The 13,989-nt window shown below is 37.6% G+C and overlaps 1 pseudogene; it reads left to right on the forward strand.

Annotated features, from left to right (window-relative positions):
- The first annotated feature begins 13,374 nt into the window (after positions 1–13,374).
- Positions 13,375–13,989, forward strand: LOC116749490 (annotated as a pseudogene).

Here is a 13,989-nt window from a genome sequence, read left to right on the forward strand (position 1 = left end):
ACTACCTTCACAATTTTTTCTGTACATCTAATACTATTCTAAAATAAAAATATATTAATAAAAAATAAATCACATTATCACTGTATTTAATTAAGTGAAAGTTTATACATAAAATGTTTAATTTTTAAAAATTATGAATTATTTGTTTATTTTTTGTTTTTAATCGATTGCATTGGGAGACTGACCTAAGAAAACATTAATAAGATATATGTCAGAGAATGTTTTGCCTATGGTTCTCTTCTAGGAGTTTTATGGTGTCATGTCTTATACATGTCTTTAAGCCATTTTGAGTTTGTTTTTTGTATATGGTGTGAAGGAGTGTTCTAACTTCATTGATTTACATGCAGCTGTCCAGCTTTCCCAACACCACTTGCTGAAGAGACTGTCTTTTCTCCATTGTATATTCTTGCCTCCTTTGTCAAAGATTAGCTGACTGTAGGTGTGTGGGTATATTTCTGGGCTCTCTATTCTGTTCCATTGATCTATGTTTCTGTTTTTGTGCCAGTACCATGCTGTTTTGATTACTGTAACTTTGTAGTATTGTATGAAGTCTGGAAGGTTATGTCTCTGGCTTTGTTCTTTTTCCTCAAGATTGCTTTGGTGAATCTGGGTCTTTTGTGGTTCCATATAAATTTAGGATTATTTGTTTTAGTTCTTTGAAAAATGTCATGGATAATTGATAGGGATCACATTAAATCTGTAGATTGCTTTGGATAGTATGGCCATTTTAACGATATTAATTCTTCCAACCAAGAGCATGGGATATCTTTCCATTTCTTTGAATCATCTTCAATTTCATTTATCAATGTTTTATAGTTCTCAGCATAAGTCTTTCATCTCCTTGGTCAGGTTTATTCCTAAGTTTGTTTGTTTTGTTTTGTTTGATGTGATTTTAAAAGAGGTTTCTTTTCTTTTTTTACTTTCCCTTTCTGATATTTCCTTGTTAGTGTAAAGAAATGCAACTGATTTCTGTATGTTAATCGTGTATTCTGCTATATTGCTGAATTCGTTTATCAGTCCTAGTAGTTTTCATGTGGGGTCTTTAGGGTTTTCTATAAGTCATCTGCATACAATGACAATTTTCTCTCTTCCTTTCCAATTTGGATATGTTTTATTTCTTTTTCTTGTCTGATCAGTGTGGTTAGGACTTCCTAATCAAACTTATAAGCTTTTGCACAGCAAAGAAAACCATCAACAAAATGAAAAGACAACCTTCAGACTGAGAGAGAATATTTGCAAACAATATGACTGACAAGGGCTTAATTTCCAAAATATACAAACAGCTCATACAATTCAATAACAAAAAACCAAACAACCCAATCAAAAAATGGGCAGAAGACCTTAATAGACATTTCTCCAAAGGAGACACACAGATAGCTAATAAACACATGAAAAGATACTAAAAACTGCTAATTATTAGAGAAATGCAAATCAAAACTACTGTGAGGTATCACATCACTCTGGTCAACATGGCCATCATCAAAAAGGCTACAAATAATAAATGCTGGAGAAGATGTAGAGAAAAGGGAACCCTCTGACACTGTTGGTGGAAATGTAAATTGGTGCAGCCACTATGGAAAACAGTATGGAGCTTCCTTAAAAAAACTAAAAATAGAGCTACCATATGATCTAGCAATCCCACTCCTGGGCATATATCTGGAGAAAACTCTAATTCAAAAAGACACATGCACCCCAATATTCATAGTAGCACTATTTACAATAGCCAAGACATGGAAACAACCTAAGTATCCATCAACAGCTGAAAGGATAAAGAAGATGTGGTATACTTTCTCCCTTTCCTAATTTTTTCCTTGGACTCCCATATCCACTTGTGGTCATGGGTTGACAGTAATTATAGCTAATGTATACATTTGGTGCAGGAATAAAATTTTGAAATGAAATGTGACTAAAAAAAAAAGATGTGGTATATATATATATATATATATATATATATATATATATATACAATGGAATACTAGTCAGCCATAAAAAAGAATGAAATAATGCCATTTGCAGCAACATGGATGGACCTAGAGATTATCATACTAAGTGAAGTAAGTCAGACAGAGAAAGACAAATATCATTTGTTATCACTTATATGTGGAATCTAAAATACAAATGAACTTATTTACAAAACAGAAACAGACTCAAAAACATAGAAAACAAACTTATGGTTACCAAAGAGGAAAGGGGGGGAGGGATAAATTAGGACTTTGGAATTAGCAGACACAAACTACTATATATAAAATAGATAAACAACAAGGTCCTACTGTATAGCACAGGGAACTATATGTAGTATCTTGTAATAAACTATAGTGGAAAAGAATATATATATATATATATATATATATCTGAATCACTTTGTTGTACACCTGAAAGTAACACAACAATGTAAATCAACTATACATCAATAATTTTTTTTAATTAAAAATAATTATGAAAATAATGGAAACTTTCTAAAGCAATGTTGAGCGTTTGAATCACAAGTAATTGAACCTTGGTCTTAAACAATTCAAAATATTATACTATCTTTATTTCTATTTTTTAAGTGAACTAATTTTTAAAGACCCTGAATCATGTCAAGGTTTTCTTCTATTTTGAAGTTGAAGTCTTTTCTTATTATCTTGTAGTTGTAGTCACAAAGGCTTTTATGTAAATATACTTTTCAGAGTCTACAAAGAGAAATGTAGCTTGATAACTTTTTTCTTTCTTTTTTAGACAATTTTGAGTGTTCATTTGAACTAAATATTCCTAGAATATGCACATAACAACTGAAGGATTATTTTTATCAGTTAATCTATAAAGTTTCTCAAGAAAGGGGAAACAAAAAAGATGTGAGGAAGCAGTCTTTAAACAAATAGCTAATTATCTACTTCTGTAAGGACAGGGAAGAAAATGTAGAAGTATTTTTTAAAAGATTTTGACATATACACACATGAAAGAGAGTGTCATGCAACTGGTTTTGACATAATGTGTGTCTCTGGGAATTTTACCAAGTCATCTGACCAAAAAGCCCACATTTAAGTCCCCAAGAAAGAAAATGAAGGGGGGATCCTCTCACTTAAATAAGATGGTCTCTCTTTCAGACAAATAAGGCAATTCGCCCATGAGGCCTTTTTTAATTCTTGGTTCCTAAAGTCTCTAGAAAATGTCTAGCCAAATGTTGAAGTTCATGCAACGGGATGTTGTGCCAGCCAATTTTTCTTTATGATCAGATCTGCATTTTTTGGCTTCAAAAGATCAAGAAAAGGTGGGAAGTTCTTTGGAAATGTCAGCAGTAGCTAATCCTGAACACTATTTAAAGAGGCTGCTTAGAGAGATTGTTTCTCACAGTTTTCATTAGCTTTAGCTAAAGAATATTTAAGGCAAATTTTGGGCCTAAATTGCCTCCTTGGACCAATTAAAGAAAGCAGACTATTGAACAGTTGGAATTTTGTTTCCTTTTGTTCTAAAGTTCTGCTCAAATGAACAATTTCATCCATATTAGACATTCTCTAAAGTGGCCTCTGTGGTTTCAAATTGTTTCTGTGCAATTGTGCTAGTTAGAAAGATATGCACAAGAATTGGACTCCTAAAGATAAAGCATAAGAAAGGCAAGAGGTCAGCCTGAAGGAGGTATGGTTTATACTGAAAAGACCCCACAAAAACTGCCAAGAGTCTGTAAGGACAGCTCTTGTGTATTTCTGTATCGCTGGAGCTTGACAAAAAACACACATCACCTACTGGGGCCAGACAAAATATCCTGGTTTCAAGCAGACAAAACTAAATTCAAAAAGCAGACAGACCATTAGACTAGCAGGTGTTAGGACCTAAAAAACAGTTTTGCCAAAGAACAATGCAAACCTGGCCTAATAACAAAATCCCAAGGGACCTGATTCCTAAGAAAACATAATAAACACAATGACAAAAGGCTTCAAGGAAAGAGCGAATTTTAACTCAGCATGAACTTACCTTCTTGCCAGGGCAGGTGGCACCTGGTGTAGGTGGAGGCACAGGGCCTTAGATGTGGGCATCATCACTGGGCCAAGCCTGCCAGGCAAGGCAAGAAGCTCCCAGAACTTCTATTTCTGTCAGTGCCCTCCACCAAAGACCAGCAGCAGCATCCCTGTAGTTGGACAAGTTGGTTTGGTTATTCCTTGCGGTGAGAGAGAGCATGCACTATAGGGAATCATGGCATCTCCATGAGAGGCTGCTGGAAAGAACTCAGTGTATGATTTAGATTCTGGCTGAGCGAGTCAAGAGAGGGTCAGAGGAAGCAGGAGTTTATCCTGTTTGGGATGCCAGAAAGTGGAGGCAGTTCTCTAACTGGGCATCCCAATTCATCTTATCCAGGGGAAGGCAGCCCAGACTAGAAGATGATAAAGGTTGTAATTGATCAAGAAATTGAAGCCACTCATTTCAGCCGAAAGAGGAGGTGTTTGTTATTTTGTGCATGGTGCAGGGACATTTTTTGTCTGTATTTCACGTGATGGTGAAGTGGCCTCAGAGGGACCTTGTCTGAGGCTGGTGTTCTATAAGATTGCTCAAGTCCACCAGGAGAATAACATGGCCAGCTGCCTGGACATCTGAGGCTATTTTTTCCCTTTCTCAAAACTAAAGTTTTGGGGAATAGACACAGGGCAACAGTTAGCATTAACTAATCATACTATAGGGTGGGAAGTGAATTACAAGGATGTGTACAAGGTAAGTGGTGGCAGGATGGAGGGAATTGTCCAGTGGGGGTGTGAGTTGGGGGGGCAGGCAGGGTACAGAGCTTGGTTACAGGAAAATGTCCTAATAAGGTGAGATTCAAGCTGAGTGTTGGCAGAGAAGTAGATAATCCTTAGGTAAGGTGCACAAAGTGGGGAGAAGAGGACATTTTAACAGAAATATACCAGCACACATAAAGGAAAGGAGTTTTCAAGCTTAGGGCACATTAAGAGAAACTACAAAGAATCCAAATCATAGAGAAATGAGTCTGTGTGTCAGCATGTTAATGACCTTTCTGAATAGCTAAACCATTTGATCTTACATGATTAATAACCATGGAAAGGTTTTAAGTGGTGGACTAACATAATCATAATAGATAAGAAGCAAACCCAAGGTACAGAGAATCCAGCTAGGCAGCTTTCTCAGTAATTCTGGAGTGACCCAATGAAGGCTGCAACTAGGGCTCTGTTGATGGGACAGAGGGAGGAAAGTGACAGGGACTTGAGTCCTGTTTATAGCCAGAGGTGAATTTCCAAGAAATGAATGAGGCTTAAGCTTCAGGAACCTCCCTTTGCACTGGTCCCTTTCACATTCCTGGGAGTGGCCTGTGGAATGTCTTAGACAATTATATGTGACATGGACAGAGCCAGAAGCCAGTCTGTGGAAAATTCTTCCAATTACCAGACGTGTAAAATTTTAGGTAGAAGATGTGATTACCATAGGTCTCCTCTTAGGAATATGTTTGATGTATATACTTGAACAACATTCAAACACCCCCAAATACTTTTCTGGATAGAAATCAGAAGTAATAGAACTTAGAAGAATTCCTGTGATTGTCAAACAGAAACTCATAGCCATGCTACAAGCCGTGAATAGATATCTGTGTGTGAAGTTGTGTTTTGTGCATTCCAATACAATAGATCACATCGTGGGATATTTGATAAACTTTCGACACATCATATGAAACAGCACATAAATCATACCAAAGCAATAATTCATTAACAGAACATTTCGAAAGAGTAATAAACTCTTGGATTATTTGATAATCCAGTTAATGAAAAGGAACAAACCATATGAGTTCATTGGAAAAATAAATTCCTCACTGATTTGACACAAAATAGTTTTTTAAACAAAGATTGCAAAGACAGAAAAGCCTTTGAAGATGCTGCTGCAATGAGACATGATAACAAACTGATCATTGGTCTAGGGAATAATTGAAATACCTTGAAATTTTATAATTCAGACAAAGGAGAACTGAAACAGCAGTCTCCTTAATTTGACAGCAATATCAATAATTTATATGACATTACCAATAATACTTTCATAAAAATATTGTAGTCACACTTTTGTATTCTTTCTTCTTTAAATGAATCCCAACACTTGACCAAGCTCTAAGCTCCACGAACGTGAACAGGCTTCTGCTTACCCTGTGCTCTCTCAAGAGTTATTTTCCTGCCAGCTTTATTCCTTCAAAATCCAGACAGCATCACTATAAAGTCACATTTTTTTCTACTGGTTCAGCAATCTCTTCAATCACTTGCTAATTCTCCTAAATGATGACTGAGTTTCACTGCTGTGGCCTCTCCCGTTGCAGAGCACAGGCTCCAGATGCGCAGGCTCAGCGGCCATGGCTCACGGGCCTAGCCGCTCCGTGGCATGTGGGATCTTCCCAGACCGGGGCACGAACCTGTGTCCCCTGAATAGGCAGGTGGACTCTCAACCACTGCGCCACCAGGGAAGCCCAATGACTGGGTTTTTAACATACTTTGAAATGCAACGTATTTTAGAAGAGTTCACATTTTAGAGATGAATCCACAAATTCTTTTTATATGTGTAAAGGAATATTTACTGCCCCTAATAATTTGGGAATTCTCATCAATTTAAATAAAGTTGAAGCTGTCAATCACATTTTAACTCTGCTCTTACAAACCCAGAATAGATTTGTTAAGCAAATAATCTGACTGCCCTTTTCCATTAATATTTCCATAAATATTACCTACTAGACTTTCATCTTTGCACTGTTACTTTTGTAAGCAGCTCTTTTGCCCCTTTTTCTGTTTGTTCATCCTGTTTTCCATAAACCTTAATCATAAAAATGAGATCACTAGGTAACATTTAACCTAACTCCTGACTTCTGCTCCACTGAATGTACACAATGCCTTGCCTAACCTGTTGATTCCTTTCCTGGATTAAAAGAAGTAAGAATGGAGAATTAAGTAGTTAAAGAATGACTAACTCTCTACCCCCAGCTTCCCCTTAGCAAATGTGCAGCGGAACCATGCAATCAAGATAGCATCCAAAGGAAGATCAGGAGAAGGCAGCAGGTCTGCATGCAATGGAAAAATGATGAAGAATCTGACCTCCTACCTTAATGATTAACTGAAATTGTTTCCCCTTTCTCCCTTTAAAAAATGTCATGGCTGAGCAGAATCTTCAGAGCTGGTCTCAGAACATGAGTCCACCTTCCCCCCAGATGGCTGATTTTTCTGAATAAAGCACCTTTCCTTTCTACTGACACTTGCCTCTCAATTAATGGCTTTTGAGCTGCGAGTAGCCGAACCTGAGCTCAGTAACACTTTGAAAAGAAAAGCATCTATATCCTAGAAGCAAGTGTAATTTTTTGTTTCTCTTGATGTTGGAAAAAATCAGATTTTAACAGCATGCTTTCTATTAAGTCTCTCCTGTGAATGTGATGGGTGAATCTGAGTGTTCACAGTAAGAGGAAGAAGAATTGGATTGAAATATATGGAATTTCCATTGTAGTAAATTTAAAAAAAGAGGATTATTATTTTTGTGTGTGTGTGATTTTCATTTTTTTATTTTTATTTTTTTCTTATTTTAAACATTTTAACAAGAAGGCACATTCTTTTTTATACAGCAGGTTCTTATTAGTCATCAATTTTATACACATCAGTGTATACATGTCAATCGCAATTGCCCAATTCATCACACCACCACCCCACCACCCCTGCCGTGGCTTTCCCCCTTTGGTGTCCATAAGTTTGTTCTCTACATCTGTGTCTCAACTTCTGCCCTGTAAAACAGTTCATCTGTACCATGTTTCTAGGTTCCACATACATGCGTTAATATACGATATTTTTCTCTTTCTGACTTATTTCGCTCTGTATGACAGTCTCTATACCCATCCACGTCTCAACAAATGACCCAATTTCATTCCTTTTTATGGCTGAGTAATATTCCATTGTATATATGTACCACATCTTCTTTATCCATTCATCTGTCGATGGGCATTTAGGTTGCTTCCATGATCTGGCTATTGTAAATAGTGCTGCAATGAACATTGGGGTGCATGTGTCTTTTTGAATTATGGTTTTCTGTGGATATATGCCCAGGAGTGAGATTGCTGGATCATATGGTAATTCTATTTTTAGTTTTTTAAGGAACCTCCATACTGTTGTCCATAGTGGCTGTATCAACTTACATTCCCACCAACAGTGCAAGAGGGTTCTCTTTTCTCCACACCCTTTCCAGCATTTGTTGTTTGTAGATTTTCTGTTGATGCCCATTCTAACTGGTGTGAGGTGAAACCTCATTGTAGTTTTGATTTGCATTTCTCTAATAATTAGTGATGTTGAGCAGCTTTTCATGTGCTTCTTGGCCATCTGTATGTCTTCTTTGGAGAAATGTCTATTTAGGTCTTCGGCCCATTTTTGGATTGGATTGTTTGGTTTTTTAAAATTGAGCTACATGAGCTGTTTATATATATTGGAGGTTGATCCCCTGTTCATTGATTCATTGGCAAATATTTTCTCCCATTCTGAGGGTTGTCTTTTCTTCGTTTTTATGGTTTCCTTTGCTGTGCAAAAGCTTTGAAGTTTCAAGACGTCGCATTTGTTTATTTTTGTTTTTATTTCCATTACTCTAGGAGGTGGATCAAAAAAGATCTTGCTGTGATTTATGTCAAAGAGTGTTCTTCCTATGCTTTCCTCTAAGAGTTTTATAGTGTCCAGTCTTACATTTAGATCTCTAATCCATTTTGAGTTTATTTTTGTGTATGGTGTTAGGGAGTGTAGCTATCCAGTTTTCCCAGCACCACTTATTGAAGAGACTGTCTTTTCTCCATTGTATATCCTTGCCTCCTTTGTCATAGATTAGTTGACCATAGGTGTGTGGGTTTATCTCTGGGCTTTCTATATTGTTCAATTTATCTATGTTTCTGTTTCTGTACCAGTACCATATTGTCTTGATTACTGTAGCTTTGTAGTATAGTCTGAAGCCAGGGAGTGTGATTCCTCCAGCTCTGTGTTTTTCCCTTGAGGCTGTTTGGCAGTCAGGGTCTCTTGTGTCTCCATACAAATTTTAAGACTTTTTGTTATAGTTCTGTAAAAAATGCCATTGGTAATTTGATAGGGATTGCATTAAATCTGTAGATTGCTTTGGGTATAGTCATTTTCACAATATTGATTCTTCCAATCCAAGAATATGGTATATCTCTCCATCTGTTGGTATCATCTTTAATTTCTTTCATTAGTGTCTTATAGTTTACAGCCTAAAGGTCTTCTGTCTCCTTAGGTAGGTTTATTCCTAAGTATTCTATTCTTTTTGTTGCAATGGTAAATGGAAGTGTTTCCTTAACTTCTCTTTCAGATTTTCCACTATTAGTGTATAGGAATGCAAGAGATTTCTGTGCATTAATTTTGTATCCTGCAATTTTACCAAATTCATTGATTAGCTCTAGTAGATTTCTGGTGGCATCTTTAGGATTCTCTATGTATAGTATCATTAGTATCATGTCATCTGCAAACAGTGACAGTTTTACTTCTTCTTTTCCAACTTGTATTCCTTTTATTTATTTTTCTTCTCTGATTTCCATGGCTAGGACTTCCAAAACTCTGTTGAATAATAGTGGTGAGAGTGAACATCCTTGTCTCGTTCCTGATCTTAGAAGAAATGCTTTCAGTTTTTCTCATTGAGAATGATGTTTGCTGTGGGTTTGTCGTATATGGCCTTTATTATGTTGAGGTAGGTTCTTTCTATGCCCACTTTCTGGAGAGTTTTTGTCATAAATGGATGTTGAATTTTGTCAAAAGCTTTTTCTGCACCTATTGAGATGATCATATGGTTTTTATTCTTCAATTTGTTAATATGGTGTATCACATTGATTGATTTGCGTACATAGAAGAATCCTTGTATTGCTGGGACAAATCCCACTTGATCATGGTGTATGATCCTTTTATTTTTTTCTTTTTTTGTGGTACACGGGCCTCTCACTGTTGTGGCCTCTCCCGTTGTGGAGCACAGGCTTGGGACACACAGGCTCAGCGGCCATGGCTCACGGGCCCAGCCACTCTGCAGCATGTGGGATCTTCCCGGACCGGGGCATGAACCCATGTCCCCTGCATCGGCAGGCAGACTTTCAACCACTGTGCCACCAGGGAAGCCCCTGATCCTTTTAATGTGCTGTTGGATTCTGCTTGCTTGTATTTTGTTGAAGATTTTTGCATCTATATTCATCAGTGATATTGGTCTGTAATTTTCTTCTTTTGTAGTATCTTTGTCTGGTTTTGGTATCAGGGTGATGGTGCCCTCATAGGATGAGTTTGGGAGTGTTCCTTCCTCCACAATATTTTGGAAGAGTTTGAGAAGGATGGGTGTTAGCTCTTCTCTAAATGTTTGATAGAATTCACCTGTGAAGCCATCTGGTCCTGGACTTTTGTTTGTTAGAAGATTTTTAATCACAGTTTCAATTTCATTACTTGTGATTTGTCTCTTCATATTTCCTATTTCTTCCTGGTTCAATCTTGGGAGGTTATACCTTTCTAAGAATTTGTCCATTTCTTCCAGGTGGTCTGTTTTATTGGTATAGAGTTGCTTGTAGTAGTCTCTTAGGATGCTTTGTATTTCTGTGGTGTCTGTTGTAACTTTCCTTTTTCATTTCTAATTTTATTGGTTTGAGTCCTCTCCCTCTTTTTCTTGATGAGTGTGGCTAATCAGTTTTGTTTATCTTTTCAAAGAACCAGCTTTTAGTTTTAATTGATCTTTGCTATTGTTTCTATTTCATTTATTTCTGCTCTGATCTTTATGATTTCTTTCCTTCTGCTAACTTTGTGGTTTTTTGTTCTTCTTTCTCTAGTTCCTTTAGGTGTAAGGTTAGATTGTTTATTTGAGATTTTTCTTGTTTCTTGAGGTAGGCTTGTATAGCTATAAACTTGCCTCCTAGAACTGTTTTTGCTGCATCCCATAGGTTTTGGATTGTCGTGTTTTCATTGTCATCTGTCTGTAGGTATTTTTTGATTTCCTCTTTGATTTCTTCAGTGATCTCTTGGTTATTTAGTAACGTATTATTTACCCTCCATGTGTTTGGGTTTTTTATGTTTTTTTCCCTGTATTGATTTCTAATCTTATAGCGTTGTGGTCAGAAAAGATGCTTGATATGATTTCAATTTTCTTAAACTTACTGAGGCTTTATTTGTGACCCAAGATGTGATCTATCCTGGAGGGTGTTCATGTGCATTTGAGAAGAAAGTGTAATCTGCTCTTTTTGGATGGAATGTCCTATAAATATCAATTAAATCTATCTGGTCTATTGTGTCATTTAAACCTTGTGTTTCCTTATTTGTTTTCATTTTGGATGATCTGTCCATTGGTGTAAGTGAGGTATTAAAGTCCCTCACTATTATTGTGCTACTGTCAATTTCCTCTTTTATAGCTGTTAGCAGTTGCCTTATGTATTGAGGTGCTCCTATGTTGGGTGCATATATATTTATAATCATTATATTTTCTTCTTGGATTGATCCCTTGATCATTATGTAGTGTCCTTCCTTGTCTCTTGTAGCATTCTTTATTTTAAAGTATATTTTATCTGATATGAGTATTGCTACTGCAGCTTTCTTTTGATTTCCATTTGCATGGAATATCTTTTTCCATCCCCTCACTTTCAGTCTGTGTGTTTCCCTAGGTCTGAAGTGGGTCTCTTGTAGACAGCATATATATGGGTCTTGGTTTTTAATCCACTCTTCAAACCTGTGTCTTTTGGTTGGAGCATTTAATTCATTCACATTTAAGGTGATTATCGATATGTATGTTTCCATGACCATTTTCTTAATTGTTTTGGGTTTGTTTTTGTAGGTCTTTTTCTTCTTTTGTGTTTCCCACTTAGAGAAGTTCCTTTAGCATTTGGTGTAGAGCTGGTTTTGTGGTGCTGAATTCTCTTAGCTTTTGCTTGTCTGTAAAGCTTTTGATTTCTCCGTTGAATCTGAATGAGATCCTTGCCTGGTAGAGTAATCGTGGTTGTAGGTTCTTCCCTTTCATCACTTTAAGTATATCATGCCACTCCCTTCTGGCTTGTAGAGTTTCTGCTGAGAAATCAGTTGTCACCCTAATGGGAGTTCCCTTGTATATTATTTGTTATTTTTCCTTTGCTGCTTTCAATAATTTTTCTTTGTCTTTGAGTTTTGCCAATTTGATTACTATGTGTCTCGGCGTGTTTCTCCTTGGTTTTATCCTGCCTGAGACTCTCTGCACTTCCTGGACTTGGGTGGCTATTTCCTTTCTCATGTGAGTGAAGTTTCCAACTACACTCTCTTCAAATATTTTCTCTGGTCCTTTCTCTCTCTCTTCTCCTTCTGGGACCCCTATAATGTGAATGTTGTTGCATTTAATGTTGTCCCAGAGGTCTCTTAGGATGTCTTCATTTCTTCTCCTTCTTTTTTCTTTATTCTGTTTGACAGCAGTGAATTCCACCATTCTGTCTTCCAGGTCACTTATCCGTTCTTCTGCCTCAGTTATTCTGCTATTGATTTCTTCTAGTGTAGTTTTCATTTCAGTTATTGTATTGTTCATCTCTGTTTGTTTGTTCTTTAATTCTTCTAGGTCTTTGTTAAACATTTCTTGCATCCTCTCAATCTTTGCCTCCATTCCTTTTCCGAGGTCCTGGATCTCTTAACTCTCATTATTCTGAATTCTTTTCCTGGAATGTTGCCTATCTCCACTTCATTTAGTTGTTTTTCTGGAGTTTTAATTTTTTCCTTCATCTGGTACATAGCCCTTTTTCTTTTCATCTTGTCTATTTTTCTGTTAATCAAAGCCAGTGGATTACTGGTAATTTCTTATGGTTAATTCAATATAATGAACAGTTACCTTTTAAATAGTAGTCTGTTTTGGCTTGGAGAATAACCAAAGATGCTCTTTAGAAACAATACCAGTTGTTTTTGTTTTATTTTGTGTATTTTTTAGAGCAAGAGTGAAGGTGGTCACTGTCTCCCTTACCAACTGGACACATTTTTTAAAACACAAGTTGAGAAATTTCAAGTTGCCCAAAAGTGATTTCCATAATCTTACTTACTATCATTGAAAAGGAAATAAACCAATCAAAAATGTTGCATATCTGTGTTGTACTTGTTGTGGACAGAGCAGAAAAACAGTTCAATCACAGTCTTACCCCAAGATGCTTGCAGTTCTATTTAAAGTTTTTTAAAGTATACTTATGAAAAGATGATGAAAATACATGGCCTTAAACAATTGTCAAATAAATAATAAAAAGAAGAAGCACAGCCACAGTCCAGAAAGAGAAAGCAAGCCAAAAACAGCTGTGGGCTCTCACACCACTATTGTGCTGGGGAAGATGTAGCAGTCTATTCTCCGAACCACCCCTTTGCCTCCGGACTTCTCTGGGCCTGTAGTTGCCTGACCAGGGGCCCAGGGCCTTGGACTCTGCCGACTACCATGGACTCCGTGTCAAACCAGCAGTTTGCAGGTGGCTGCGCCAAGGGGCCAGAGGAGGCACCGGAGTCCGCGGCTGGGGCCACTGAGGAGCTGCAGCTGATGCATGGTGCTGGCATATGTAAGTGGTTCAATATGTGCATGGGATTCGGCTTCCTAGCCATGACTGCCCACCCCAGGGTCGCACTCAACCCCCCGGTGGGTGTCTTTGTGAACCAGAGTAAGCTGCACATGGAGGGCTTCCAGAGCCTGAAGGAGGGTGAGGCCATGGAGTTCACCTCTAAGTAGTCTGCCAAGAGCCTGGAATCTATCCAAGTCACTGGCCCTGGTGGGGTGTTCTGTATTGGGAGTGAGAGGCGGCCCAAAGGGAAGAACATTTAGAAACGCAGATCAAAGGGAGATATGTGCTACAACTGTGGAGGTCTAGACCATCATGCCAGGGAATGCAAATGGCCACCCCAGCCCAACTGCCACTTCTGCCAGAGCATCAACCATATGGTAGCCTCGTGTCCACTGAAGGCCCAGCAAGCTCCCAGCTCACAGGGAAAGCCAGCCTACTTTCGGGAGGAGGAAGAAGAGATCCCTAGCCCTGCCATGCTCCCAGAGGCCCAGAATTGA

The sequence above is a fragment of the Phocoena sinus genome, chromosome 2 (genome assembly GCF_008692025.1).
Source record: "Phocoena sinus isolate mPhoSin1 chromosome 2, mPhoSin1.pri, whole genome shotgun sequence".
Taxonomy (NCBI): domain Eukaryota; kingdom Metazoa; phylum Chordata; class Mammalia; order Artiodactyla; family Phocoenidae; genus Phocoena; species Phocoena sinus.